General features: G+C 39.6%; 1 protein-coding gene across 5 annotated transcripts in view; it reads left to right on the top strand.

The window, feature by feature from the left end:
• The window catches only part of Fars2 (phenylalanyl-tRNA synthetase 2, mitochondrial), a 402,667-nt gene that overhangs the window by 84,086 nt on the left and 304,231 nt on the right, over positions 1–14,350 (top strand). The window lies entirely within an intron of this gene.

The raw sequence follows: 14,350 nt of genomic DNA on the forward strand, positions 1-14,350 counted from the left end.
CCTGAACAGAGATACTGTTAGTAGGTACAGAACTTGGACGTCTCCTTCACTCCAGAGTATCAGTTTTGCTCTGCAAAAGATGGTGACTAACACATTTAAATCCATGGTGAATCGTGAGTCTACTTTTCTGGTCAGGCGTTCTTGGAGCTATTTCTCCTTCCATCTGAGCAAGTGTAGTAAGGACCCAGCCCTGAGGAAGAAACCACACATTATGTAATAAAAATAACTCTTTTAGCAAAGGCTGTCTTGGGAACATTGCCTGACAGAAAATTGTTAGCAAATGTCTGGGAGGAACTGGAGGAAGCCACTGGTCTCTGAGGGAGCCACTGGGGGAGTCCAGCACCCCTTTTTGTCCTTATCGCAAAGCAGAGCGGAGTAGCCCAGGGGACTTAAAATTCCTTCCTTTGTGATATGTCTCCAGCAGCCTCTACCAACTGCTTCACATTGTGTCAGTTGGCAAAAGAAAAATATTTCAGGGGCTCTACCAGGTTCTCACAGAGCAGATAAAGGGGGATTGCTTGATGGTGGAGAAGCAATAAAGCAATAACTGGCAAAGTGGGTGTAGTTCCTTTCCATCTTGTGTAGACACATTTTGCGAGATAGGTTGTTATTCGTCCAGTAAGTGAGTTGATATGGAAAAGTCACACCTAGAGAAATAAACTTATTTGTTGTGAATACTAATTTAAAGTTTCTGAGTATAATTAGTGTGTAGGTTTCTTCAACACTGCTTCTTAGTACATGGAGTGATGATAGGTCATGTGATGCACTGAATGTGGGTACCTATACTGCGGGGCCAGTAATAGCTTCATGGAGGTCTTGTGGTGGGACTATGTAGAATATGCATCCACTTGCTTTGGCAGTAATGGTACAAATGATTATTTGAACGCGGGTGCCAGAGATATCATTTTAGAATCAGATTGTTAGATATTGATTCAGTCATATGTTAATTTATATTGTAGGATTTATCAAGCAAGCTACAACAAAATCACCCACAATGAATCATCTGTACTAGTGGTGATTTATTACTGGAAGGCTCCATCAGTATTTGGAACCTGCAACAACACAGGACATCAATGAAGATCTGCTGCTAGTTTCGTTCAGAAGAATTGTGGGGATTCCAACTTTCCAAATGTGTCTCAAGGATTAGGAGTTTGTGTATGTTGATTGTGGTTCTCTAGAACAACAGAACCCATAGAAGCTTAGGTGTCCTCAGGATTCCTCCACCTTGTCTCCTTGTTTGTATTCCCTCCCTCCCTCCCTCCCTCCCTCCCTCCCTCCCTCCCTCCCTCCCTCCCTCCCTCCCTCCCTCTATCCTTTGTTTGTATAATCTTTGCTTTATTGAAATAGGTTTTTTTTCATTTAATAATTTCTGATTATGATTTCCTCTCCCCCAACTTCTACTAGATAGATCCTTGCCAATTTCCCATCCACCCAAACCCATTCTGCTGCTTTCTTTCATTAGAATATAAACAGGGACAAAAATAATAATAAGATGAAATAAAAACCAAACAAGACTGAGACAAAACAAAGAGAAGAAAAAGAGCCAAAGAAAAGCACAAGAAACACATATAGATACAGACATACACTCACAGAAATCCCATAAAAACCCTTACAATCTTTTTACCTCCTCTTCTCTTGGGCTCCCTGAGCCCTGAGGGGAGAGATTTGATGGAGACGTCTTATTTAGGACTGAGTGTTCTAAAGTCTTTCACCCTCTGCATATTGTTCAGTTGTGGGTCTCCATAATATTTATTCCCATCTACTGTAGGAGGAAGCAGAATGGGCGTTCCTTTCTCCCTTAAACTGTGTTAGTTTTGAGAACCAGTTCACATGGGGATGTAGTATTTTTGTTGTTGCCATTGTTGATTGTTGTTTTTTATTTTATTTTAATTATTTCTATGTATGTGCATACAGAGGGGTATGTGTGTGAGTGTGTACATGTGCATGCGTGTTCCTGTGTAAGACAGAGGTGATATTTGATATCTTTCTCAATGATGCTCAACACATTAATTTTTGAGAAAGGGTCTCCCATTGGACCTAATACTGACGGATTTGGCTAGTCTCTGGCTGGTAAAGCCACAGTCTAGACTCTCCTGTCTCCACTTTCCTAGCATTGGGATCACAGGCATAGGTGGGTGACCGAATAATCATCTCAGTAACCATGCTTACTTTTTATCTCAGTGTGTCTACACATTGAATATCTATTGCTCTTTGTGTACAGCTGTCTGTACCTTCCTTCATATATAAGTTTCTTTGCTTTCATTGCATAGGCCAGAGCAAAATTCTCCCATCTGTATCCCTGGGATAACCCACAAGAGAAGGAAGGTGCTAAAAAGTTGGTGTGAGAATTAATAAAAGTAGGAGGATAACTGGAAGCAGGATATGAGGGGAGGCCTAGGGTTCAGGAATTCCTGATGGTGCTACATTGGATGATCAGCTCTGCCAAGAAAATGACTCTATGGAGTCATGTTTGGTGAGCCTGCCTGCCTCCCTGAGAATTTTTGTTGAACCTGGCATCTGAGGAACATATCTTCGGGTTACTCAACTGACTATTCAAGTTGAGTTTTATATTATAGAAGCTGGAAGATTTGGGTCGATCATGTGAGTTTGGAAATAAAGGTCACTTTGAATGAAGGATGACCATTCTCTTAAGAAGTTTAGACTGAAGCCAGAAGAGTGTGTTCAGTGGAAGTTGGATATATCAGTATACATTGGATACCCCGACAACAACGTTTAGCTTGGCTGTCTGGTAGTCATTGTTTCTCAGTTACAGTATCTTAACCATTTTGGACCTCTTTGCCTTATTCCACTGCCACAAAGTCTCATTACAAGGAGAGGAAATAAGATAGCAGCAGGGAGAGAATTGAGTCTGTTTCTTGCAATACACAGTTTCAGTGCGTTCCTTCCCCTGTGCTGATCTCTGTAATTTGATTAATTGGCATGTGGTGCATTACAGAAAATTCAAGGAAAGACAAAGCCAGTTCGATATCAATTAGCTGAAGCAAGAATGAACTTCCCACAGAGACCTGAGGACAGAGTGGTGTTTAACTGGCCCTTTCAAACACAAGTCCTCCCCTATGAGAAGCAGATGATCCCAGTTGTTTAAAGAAATTAAAAACCTTGGAAATTAGCAGCTCAAATCCACTTAGATGAGTCTGCTATCCCTTTAATATAAAATCTCCCAATCCTTCCTCCAAAGTGATTTGAATACTTAATATTTGCTGAAATGCTTTAGTCGGATTTGAATAACGTAATTGAATTCACTAGCTGCATTCATGGGATGTGAAGGCCTGGGAGTTCCTGTGTGCATGTGATTCTGTTTCGAGGGGATTCTTACTTATTTCTTTCCGAGCCAAGGGTTAATAGATGAGGTAGTACTTACTTGAGTTGCGTGTTCCCTTTCTCTCTCTCTCTCTCTCTCTCTCTCTCTCTCTCTCTCTCTCTATATATATATATATATATATATATATATATATATGTATATATGCATTTATTTATTTATTTATTTATTTCTGTCCTGTCCTGGGACTCAGAGGTCATTTACTTACCCAAAGCTTTGGTTTAGCTGAGTTGGATATAGTTTACCTTTGTGTTCCATGTTCTTGGCAACCTAATACTAAGCAGGATTGATATGAAAGAAGATCTTGACTCAGAACTGCTCCTTGTTCATGGCCTTGTGAAAGATAAACAAGCTACAGGCTCCATGCCAAGCAATTAGTATGCTGAGAGAGATGGTCAGCACCTAGAAATGAGAAATCACTTCTGATATAAAAATAAATAAAAGTAATTTTGAAAAATCTTGAACAAAATATTATAGTTGCAGAAAAGGTATTAGGAGTAGCATATTTAATAGCATCAAAATATGACAATTGTGACACATCCCTAGAACATGTGTTATGGAGTTCCTGGCACATGAAGAAATGGTAGGTAATGGATGTAAGTACGGAGGCACCAGCAACTTCATGAAGAGCTTCCTGTGTACCTTTCTGGGCATTTGAACTTCTAAACTCAGAGACATTGGCCCATAGTTGAAAGCTGGAGTTAGGAGGTGAATCCATTCATCTAAGGCACAGTGTGCAGATGAAGGAGTATAGAAAGCTGAGCAGGAGACTAATGGCTTACAAGTACATAGTGACAGTAGAGGGAAAGAATCTGTGAGGAAGATGGCAGAAGGGTGTGCACCCTCACTGTGAACACATGACGGGGGAATATGATCTGTCCTAACAGCCAGTTTTTATTTCTTTGGTTCACTTGTTTAGAGGAAAGAATTAAATGTGTTTCTTGAGATAAGAACCAGATGAGGGACAGTGGCCATAGAGCTGACAACATGAACTGTAATTAAGAACTCTAGGGACACAGTAATGGGATATAGTATATCTAGAAGGCAGAGGATGGGTATGGTCTAGAGCCTGCCCAGAGGAAATTGTACTTCAAAGAACAATTGCCTTCTTTACAGTCAAGGAAGAGTGAAGGATTCAAGCCTGGCTGCATCAAAACAGGGATGGTTATGGAAGCAGATAGAGGACTAGACACTGGGAGGCTTCCTATTGGATGGCTTCTGTTCTCTGGGAAGAGGGTAGGACCAGCATTTTTGTTTTTTCAAGGGAAGATAGAGGGGTAGGATTATTCTAAGGAGTGGAATGTGTTTTTAATGTAATGTTTGATGTTAATTGGATAGAACACTTAAAACTTTCAACCCCAAAATGTGCTTCTTTACTCAGTGTGGACTTGTTGAGATCGTTTTAAATTAATCGAGTAATTGGTAGCGATGACATTCAGCATCTGCAGTGCTTCATATGGTGATGAAAGCACTGTGGTAATGGTCCCTGCTCTGGAGGTTTTGCTGGTACCCAGAGACTTTTGGTAGTGTTGAAATTATTGGAAAATCATGGTCATCCATCTTCAGTCACAGTGAGGATTTGATATGACTGTTGGGTCTCCAATTCTTTCTGTCTTGCTGATTTCAGTTAAAGGAGGATATCATCTCCATATTCATTATTTTAATCACACTTTTATTATAGAATAGATTTTGGTTGCCGAATTGTTTTCAACAATAGAGAGATCTCTTGGAATTTGTACCACCAGCTTTCCCACTATTAAAGACATTAAGTTAGTGTGGCATATTTATCATAATTAAGGTAGTCGTCAGCTTTTTGTTACCATAACAAATCCCTACGATATATCAACATTTGAAAAAAAGGCTCATTTTAGTCTCTGGTTACTTGACCCTGTTGACTTTGTCCCATGGTGACTCAGTCCATCCTGGTGGTAACGTCTCATACAGCAGGATGCTCACTTTGTAGTAGGTGGGAAGGAAAGAGATAGACGAAGCCTTTGGGCTTTCATAATTTAAGAATATGCCTCAACAACAGGTCTTCCTTTACTGCTTTTCAGGAGTGATCACAGACTGGGTCCCTGACCTTGCAGCCAAGTCTTTGCGGAAACATTTAAGATCCAAACCATAGCAGTCAACCTTAAAGTATTTTTTGTTGTTGTTTTGTGTATTTTGTTTTTTTCTTTTAAGACGGTGTCTTTCTGTTGTCCTCAAGCAAGTGTTAGACTCTTTAGTGCAATTTCTCTTTATTACTACCTGTATTCATTTTTTTTAAAATTTCCAAGTCTTCTTGCTCTTGTCTCTTGGCATTGAAAGGATCTGGCAATTTGCAAATGCAGAGCTAAGCCAGTGATTTGTGTTGTCTGTCTCCTTGTTTCTTTGGGATTGTCTTCTGAAACACTGTTTATCTGTTTCAGAAATTATACCATTGAGGGTAAAAATGCAGAAAAAAATCATCTGGCACTTTAATGAGTTTATATGCCCCTTGTGTCACTTATGTCTGGCTTTAATTAAAAGGTATTACAAATACAATTTGCTAGACATTAATCTTTTGAAAATGGAAATAAAGGAAAATCTTTTTTGATGACAAATCTTGTAGCCTGGCTAGTGATGTAGCAGTTCCCTCTCCTCTGCCTCTAGATGGCACTGGTCTCATGCTGGCCTACAATGCTTAAGCTACAGGATTTGGTATGAAAATATCTTTGTCAGGCTGGCATTACCTGTGTTCTGTTGCTGTGCACTTAGTACTCACTTCTGTCTCAGCAGAACATAGAACTGGGGCGCTCTGGTAGTGACTGTAAAGTGTTCAGTTGGTACACAATCCTTCATGAGTGTTGGGGAATTTATATGACACACATTATTTGTGTCCTGCAATCTGCAGCAGGCTCATTCCAGCCAATCAATAATGGATCTGTCTGTTCCCTCCAAGTCCCCCTATCAGTTGTTAGCGGGCAGTTGTTCTCAATGACTCCTCACTGTATAACCCGGTTCTCTGACAAATGCTTCCGAGGCCTGGGAAATTGCAAAATGTGGGAAGGAAGATAGGAAGATAGGAAGGAGTCTACTTATCATGTGGAAGTACTTAGCCACTGTCTTGTGTTTCATGGACCTCTTATGTTTTCACTTCCAAGCACCTCAGTTATTTTTATCTGATACAAAATATCTCCTAATTTTCCACAGTTGTCTAAGACTTCTCATATTACTGAGAAAGTAACCATTTGTCCTGCTTAATTTGTCCATGAATCTTTGAGTCTTTTCTATTAGGCACTTTCAAATAAAGTCATGTGACTTAATTAAACTTTTAAACAAAATGACCTGCAGAATTGCAGCATGATGCAGACAAAGCATGCTATTAGCCAGAATTTCACTTGATGACTATTGCCCAGGTTTTGAAGTCATTCCTGCCTCTTCTTTCTCTTTTCTTTGCCCACTGTCTATACTTAACTGTTTTGCTTGGCTACAGGTCCCAGCCATAGTTTCCATTTACATTATTCACGGTGTTCTGTTAATTTCTCATGTTACTTTCTCTTACATTTATTATCATGCAGAGAAAAAATGCTATATGCCATGCCCATCATCCTGTATGTAGCCCCCTTGCTCTATTACCTCAGACTAGCATCACTTTATAAGCTTCCATGTAGCCAAATTGCTCATAGTGGCTGACTGTTTTACCAAAGGCTTGCAACTTTTCCATGTGATTGAATTGGTTTTATAACATCTATTTTAATGTTGTGATGCAGAAATGTCTTGCAGTTTAAAAATATTGCACTTGCTTCTGTTTTCCCTATACATCCACGCCCATGTGCACGTACCTCCCCAACACACACAAACACATACTTAAAGATAAAATAGATCTAAAACTAAATTCGATTAAGCAAATAAAAATAGAAAATTAAGTAAGAAAACACATGGAATAAGATGGCAGAATGTTAATAGTTGTTCCAAGTGGGCCTGCGAATGGTTGGGAGTTGATTATATTCCCTTATTTCCTGAATTAAAAATTTCATAGTAAAATATTTTTTAAGAGTTAAAAAATGTTACACTTGATTCACATTTGCCTTTCCCAAACTTAATCTTACTTCTACTTCTATCACAGTTTCTTATTCCAGCACTTCCCTGGCTATTGCAGGGTCTCTTCACTCCCAAAATATTGTTTGATTGTTTGAAAGAGACTCTCCCTATTTAGCCCAGGCTACATCAATCTTATAATCTACCAGCTTTAGTCTCTTGAGTGCTAGATTAGCATCATGCCTGACAATGTGGAGGCTGTTTACAAAGAGATTGCTAATGCCTGATTTCCCTCTGAGGCTGAGAAGACCATCCACTTTTCTCACCTTCTTCTGGCCCAGGACTATGGCAGAAAAGTTAGATTGTTTTTGTTAGCACTTTTGTGTTAATGCAGAATGCATTAGATATGTTCTGTAGATACCCTTGCCAAGTGCCCAAGAAGGACCCTCACATTTGTGTCTGGGTCCACCCAGACAAGTTCTGCAGGACTTTCTTGAATGTTTTCTTGGACACCTCATATTTCAGAGTTTTATACAAGGTGCAGAATATCATAGACTTGATTCTTCTGGAGGAATTCTTCTGAACTAGTCTTATATTTGAGAGGTTGTTTAATAATCCCCTTTGGTCTCTTTGTATATGATTTGTACAACTCCAAGATACTCCTTGCCTTAGTTTCTTTTTATTTTTCTTTTAGTTACTTCTCTTCCTCAGTTTAGGAAGAAAGGCTGAGATCGTTGGAGTCAAACACAGGGGATAAAGCAGGTGTTCCAGGACGCTCCAGGGTGCTCCAGGTCACACCAGGACTTGCCAGGACTTGCCAAGATGCTCTCCCATATTGTACATTGTTCCAGAAGTTCACGTGGTTTTTAACACATGCCATTTTTCAAGTACTGCTAATATGGAGCACTACAGCACCCCTTCTGTGTGCAGAGTATTCCTTGAATGGTTCCCAGATTGTCCATGTGAGTGCAAGTTCACAGCTATTTAGTGTACCCAAAAGGCAAGCTTAACCTGTTGTTACATTATGTCTGTGTGTGCAGCATGTGCTTGTAGAGGCTAGAGGTCAGTCAGCCTTTGTGCCATTCTTCAGGAATTGTTCACTTTAAACTTGGACTTACCAGCTATACTAGGCTAGCTAGCCAGAGAGTCCAGGATCTGCTTGTTTTTCCTTTTCTAGCACTGGAATTATAAGCATACATCATTATATCTGATTTTTTTTTTAGTGTAGTTTCTGGGCCTCATTCTTGCAGTGCACTCACGTTACAGACTGGGCTATCTCCCAACTGCAAATAATAATAATAATAATAATAATAATAATAATAATAATAATAATAATAATAATAATAATGATAATAATAATAAAATGTATCGATCCTTATACAATAAACCTGTTTTATTTGGTGTAAACTATAATTATTTTATGGACAGTGTCTCAGGAAATGTAAGTGTATGGGGCCTGGCAGTCCCATGTTTTATATGAAATTTTCATCCTGTTTATCTGGTCCTTTCTCTACTGAAGTTAGAGAAAGGGCTCTGGGTCCCTGAGTGGATCACAATCATAAAGTTAGGTTTGAATTCAGGTACCATCAATTACTATGCAATGGTGCTCCTCCATTAATCTCTCAAACCTCTGAGTTTTTACTGGAGTAACTGGGATATGGTGTTATGACATTCAGTGAAACCATGTGGTGGATAAGGTAGACAATGCCTGTTGTCATCCACTGATGGCTCTGTAAGTAGCAGCAGAATGTCATAAACTCTGTCATAGAAACCCATAGAAATAAGCTGCATAGATAGAATTTAGCACTCACATGCAAGGATCGTGGTTCATAAGGAACAAGTGGTCTCTGGATACTTAAATGAGCAAATAGAAAAGGGTCTGGGCAATTCTTCTTTCATCTGACTCCCTTTACTTTGGCCATTTGGAAATTTTTGTGTTTATATATTATTCTGACCATTCTTTTTATTTTTTCTAAATTTGCCCTTTATAATTTTTGCTTAAATTCTAGGACTTCTTGAAAAATCATTTTTTTTGCTTTCTCAATTTTAAATATAATCTGGTTTTGTTACCCACTTTCATTGTTAGATCATATGTGAATTAATTTCTTTTACCTATTCTATTCTCATTTGAACTACTTCCCCTGGTTTCTGCAGCAAGGCTAGAATTTGTATTTTGGATCATTTTGAGTTCATATAGTGATACTTAAGAAAATGTCAGAAATAAGCAAAGAGCTAATATAAAAACAGCTGTCGCAGCCTGTTCTGTGTGGTTAGTGAAAAGGTAAGTTTTCATTGACACTGTCTGTCTCTCAACTACCAGGTTAAGTGAGGAACTACCTTTAAAGTCTTTGCGACTGGGATGAGATCATTCTGTCTGGGTGGCCTTACCCCTGCTGGATGTAAATCCCTCTGGGTCTTTTTCCTTCTTTGAGGTGGGTGTAGGCAATCCTTCTGTCTTCCTGCCCCAGAGTTTACTTCATCAGAAATACTAGCTGGCTCTGATCAGATGATCTTGATCTTCATCTGTGCTATACTGTACAGATCCTCACACGTTGCACTTTCACCTTATTTGGGTGGTTTCCAGTCTTCAATGTTTTGTGTATGTTCCAGATACATTTGGTTATACTCACGTATTCTGGGAGTCAGAGAGGTTTGGAACTCACTTTGTAGCCCTTACTGGTTTTGAAAATAATAGCCTTGTGATGCTTGACTTCTTTTATTTGGCATTGTCAAAAAATTCCTGCGTAAGAGAATAGAATCCCTAGCCTGAGTGTTGTTCCAGCGTTCCAGTTGGGCTGGCTCATTCACTTTGCTTAAGGTATCACTACTAGGAAGGTAGACTCCTATAAAGCCATGCTAAAGAGATAGAATAATTTATTGATTATAATTCATTGATAATAATATCAGAATAATGTGATACAGTTCTATTCCATTCCAAAACCCTAGTGGGGTCCTAGGTCTCCCCGCTTTTCTGACCTATTCAATAAAGCAGTACTCTTTCCTTTACTCCTTTCTGTCTCTTTTTATAATTATCCCCCCATATTTAAGCTTCCTTCCTCTTTCTCTAAAGCTTCCCTGGTCCTTAAGCTTCAGTGGCATAGGTTTTTTTCCTTCTTTCCTTCATTCTACTCCTCTAGGCAGCAGCTAAGGTTTTGCTGCTTGCCTGTTCTGTGTTTTTTCTTTTTAACTCTAATAAGGTTGTTCTTGTGCTTCTGCCTGAGTCCATTCTTAAATTCTTTCATTAATGATACTACTACTAATACTTTTATTGATGATACTTTTATTAATGAATCCTTAATGGGGATTCCCCTATTAAACATGTTGGTGTATCTGCATAAACATCCAGTGCTGCTGATTTGTTGAAGTGGTTCGCCATAGCCCATAATTGGCTTCCGTAGGCTATCACTTGTCTCCTAGCATTCTCTGCTAACTGGAGAACTTGGCGAAGATACAGACTTTCTACTTGGAGGTTCCATTTGTGTAAGGAGGTGGTGTGGGGGCAGAGTGAGCAGTGGCAGGAGCTGTGTGTGGTGCATGTGCTTTCACAGTGATAGTGCACCTTGCTAATGTGAGGTATACATTAATATTATCAGAAAGTAATTTGAGTTTGGAGAAAGGTACACCAGAGGTAGAGCTAGTTTTCTTATGTAGCAACTGACAGCTGTGCCAGCCTCCTTTGTCATGACTTCTATGCTGATCCTTTAGGAGAACAAGCCTTCTTATAGCATTGTGTGAAGCTATTGGCTGAGTCTTGGCTTTAGACTGTATTGTTTGGTGTGTCTGTTCTCAGCTGTTTCAGGATAACCAACATAATGTCCACACTGGATTAAAGTTGAAGGCTTTGACTTTTTGCAATATCAAATATTTCTCCTCAGTTCTAATGCTAATTTGCGAGAAGTTTCTATTTTTCTTGCTAATGATATAATGCCATTTGTGGTAAGGAGGGGAGATAAGCTTAAGAATATAGAGAAGCATAAGGTGATTAGGACATTAAAAAATATATGTAGGCTTTCTGCTCTGTTGACAGCTTACAGAATGGGAGATCTTTGCCAGACAAGGTGTTAATATCTAGAATATATAAAGAACTGCAAAAGTTAAACATTGAAAGAACAAAACTGTCAGTCAGTAAATTGATGAATGAAATGAACAGACAGTTCTCCAAAGAAGAAACTCAAGTGGCCATTAAATATTTTTTAAAAGTGTCTAATATTCTGAACTGTCAAAAAATCCAAATTCAAACAAAGAGTCGCAGATGGGGGGAGGGAGAAGACACATTATTGGTGGGATTATGAACTGGTGTAGTCACTGTGGGAATCAGTGTGGAAGGTAATCACAAACCTAAACGAAATAAAGTATTAATATGACCCAGCTCTACCATCTATGGTCAGATACCTAAAGCACTGTGTGTATTCACCTCACAGATATTTGTCCATCCATGCTTATTGCTGTTCTACTCGTGCTAGCAGGACAATGGAACCAGACTACCTAGGTGTTCATCAGTACATGGATGGATCATGTAACTATGGTACATATGCACAATGGGATTTAATTCAACTGTAAAGAGAAATGAAATTATGATATTTGCGAGGAAAAGGTAAATCTGGAAAATATTACATTAAGCAAGGTAACCCAGCTTCAGACAAGTACCACATGTCCTCTCTTATGTGCAGAGCCTGGCTTGAAGTGTGGGTATGTGTGTGTGTAGATTTCATGTAACCAGAAGGGGGCAGTGGTAAGGGGAAAAGGAGGTCTTAAGGAAGGAGGCAGGTAATAGAACACAGGTGACAGGAGTGAATATGAGGCTACTGGACATAGAAGAATACAAGGAGAAGGGGGTGTGGGAGAAAGAGGGAATCACAAATTCATTTGAAAATGTCATACAAATCTTATGCTTATTGTTATAGTCAATGCATTTTATCTAGGCCTTGTTAGACACAGCCAGGAAATCTACATACAGGTGTTGAATATGTGGATGCCTTCAGTCCCAAGTCAACACCAAGTGGCCCTTTCTGGCCCTCTCCATTGCCCTTGCTAGTGACTTTTAGGATCTTGTTTTTAACCCATAATGCATTTAATATACAACAAACCATAGAAGGAGCTTTTTTTGGGGGGGCCTAGTTTCGAGACAAGGTTTCTCTGTATAGCTTTGGAGCCTATCCTGGCACTCGATCTGTAGACCAGGCTGGCCTTGAACTCATAGAAATCCGCCTGCCTCTGCCTCCCAAGTGCTGGGATTAAAGGCATGCGCCACTAACTCCTGGCTCATAAAAGGAATTTAGGGTGACTTAAGAATTGTCACCATGTATTTTTGTTGAGAAAATGACTGACTTGTGTACCACGTTTATCTTATAATTACATTTTTAACCTTATAAAGCAACTTAATACACTGTTCTTTTAAAGTTACTGCAGCCAGTGCTCTCCTCTTCTCTCTGTGACTGTGCTATTTAAATGAAAGTCAATTTAGGGTTCTCCACACCTCTGTTGGCTTTCTTTTTCATGCTTTGAGTTGGTTAAATATTAACTTCATTCTCAAATCTAGAACTACACAAAAAGTTTTACTTAGAGAATCTTCACTGTTTGTGCCTTGCCTAGTTTCACACTTCATTCCCCACTCACCTGTTAATCCTTTGTTTCTGCCAGCTCCCTGTAGCCAGTCCATTATTCAGTGCCTGGTTTATCTTTCAGTTATTCATTTGCAGGTACATGAGGACTGTTTGTTTTTGCATTCCTCCTGCATCTTATGGGAAAGGCGCAATTTGCTCCTTTGTAATTGGCTTGAGTTCTGAACTGTATTAATTGTATACAGGGTAGGTTATTTTCAAAACTCATGGGTCTCACTTAAGGCCCAGGGCAGTGAGATATTCTGAAAAGACTTTATTAGCGTTTAGAGGAGAACTCAGTATGGAACTTTTTTGGTTTTTGATCATAGCTAGATCTCCCCTTTTGTCCAGGAGGTGTGGCACCTGACTGGAGATTTCCCCAAGTTCTGTTTTACATATGTTTAGTTCTTGTGGGTGGAATGGGGTGGTAGAATGAGTCTTTCTGTGATGTTCAGCATACATTCTGGCTTGGTCAGCTACTGGGCTTGCACTTTTGTCTTGCTGGATGTGCTAAGTTGACACAGCTCAGCCCTAGGTGTGCTGGGAAGGCAGGCATTCATAGTGAATTTTTGCCTAATGTTTTGCTGGTTTCATGTTATTTTGTAGAGTTTTACTTAGTAATCCCTATTTACTTTGTGACTTTAGCAGTTTCTTTTTTGTATGAAGATTATTCTAATCATTCAATACAACATTTCTAGATCTGACAAACCTTTAGTAAAATATTGGCTCCCATGAGACTCAGGTGTAAACAATGATGGCCATTTGCTCATTTCTATCTCTCTCTCTCCTTGGCTTTTTTGAGACAGGGTTTCCTGCTGTCCTGGAACTTGTTCTGGAGACCATGCTGACCTTGAACTCACAGAGATCTATCTGCCCCTGCCTTCCTAATGCTGGGATTAAAGACTTGCGCCACCACCACCTGGCTTTATTTCTCTCTCTTAACTTTCCTCATAGGTAAAGTTGATCTGCTATGCCACCACAGTTGAATGTTGGTGTGTGTGTGTGTGTGTTTGTGTGTGTGTGTGTATGTATGTATGTATGTATGTATGTATGTATGTATGTATGTGTGTGTGTGTGTGGTTGTTGGGAGAGGTATATGCCTGTGTCTATACGAGTGTGCACACATTAGCCAGGGGTGGATATCTAGTGACCTCCTCTATTACTCCCCACTTTAGCTTTTGAGACATGGTCTTTCACTGAATTTGAAGCTTACTGCCTTGGATAGCCTGGTTGCCCAGTGAGCTTCAGAGAGCTTCCGGTTTTTGTCTCCCCGGCACTGGGATCACAGGTGTATGTCACTGTGCCTGCTTTTCCATGCAGTTGCTAGGGATTGAATTTAGATTCTCATGGTTATGTGGCAAACACTTACTTACTGAGGCATCTCATCAGCCCCAGATACTCTACATAA

This window comes from Mesocricetus auratus, unplaced genomic scaffold (genome assembly GCF_017639785.1).
Source record: "Mesocricetus auratus isolate SY011 unplaced genomic scaffold, BCM_Maur_2.0 Super-Scaffold_100013, whole genome shotgun sequence".
Classification (NCBI taxonomy): domain Eukaryota; kingdom Metazoa; phylum Chordata; class Mammalia; order Rodentia; family Cricetidae; genus Mesocricetus; species Mesocricetus auratus.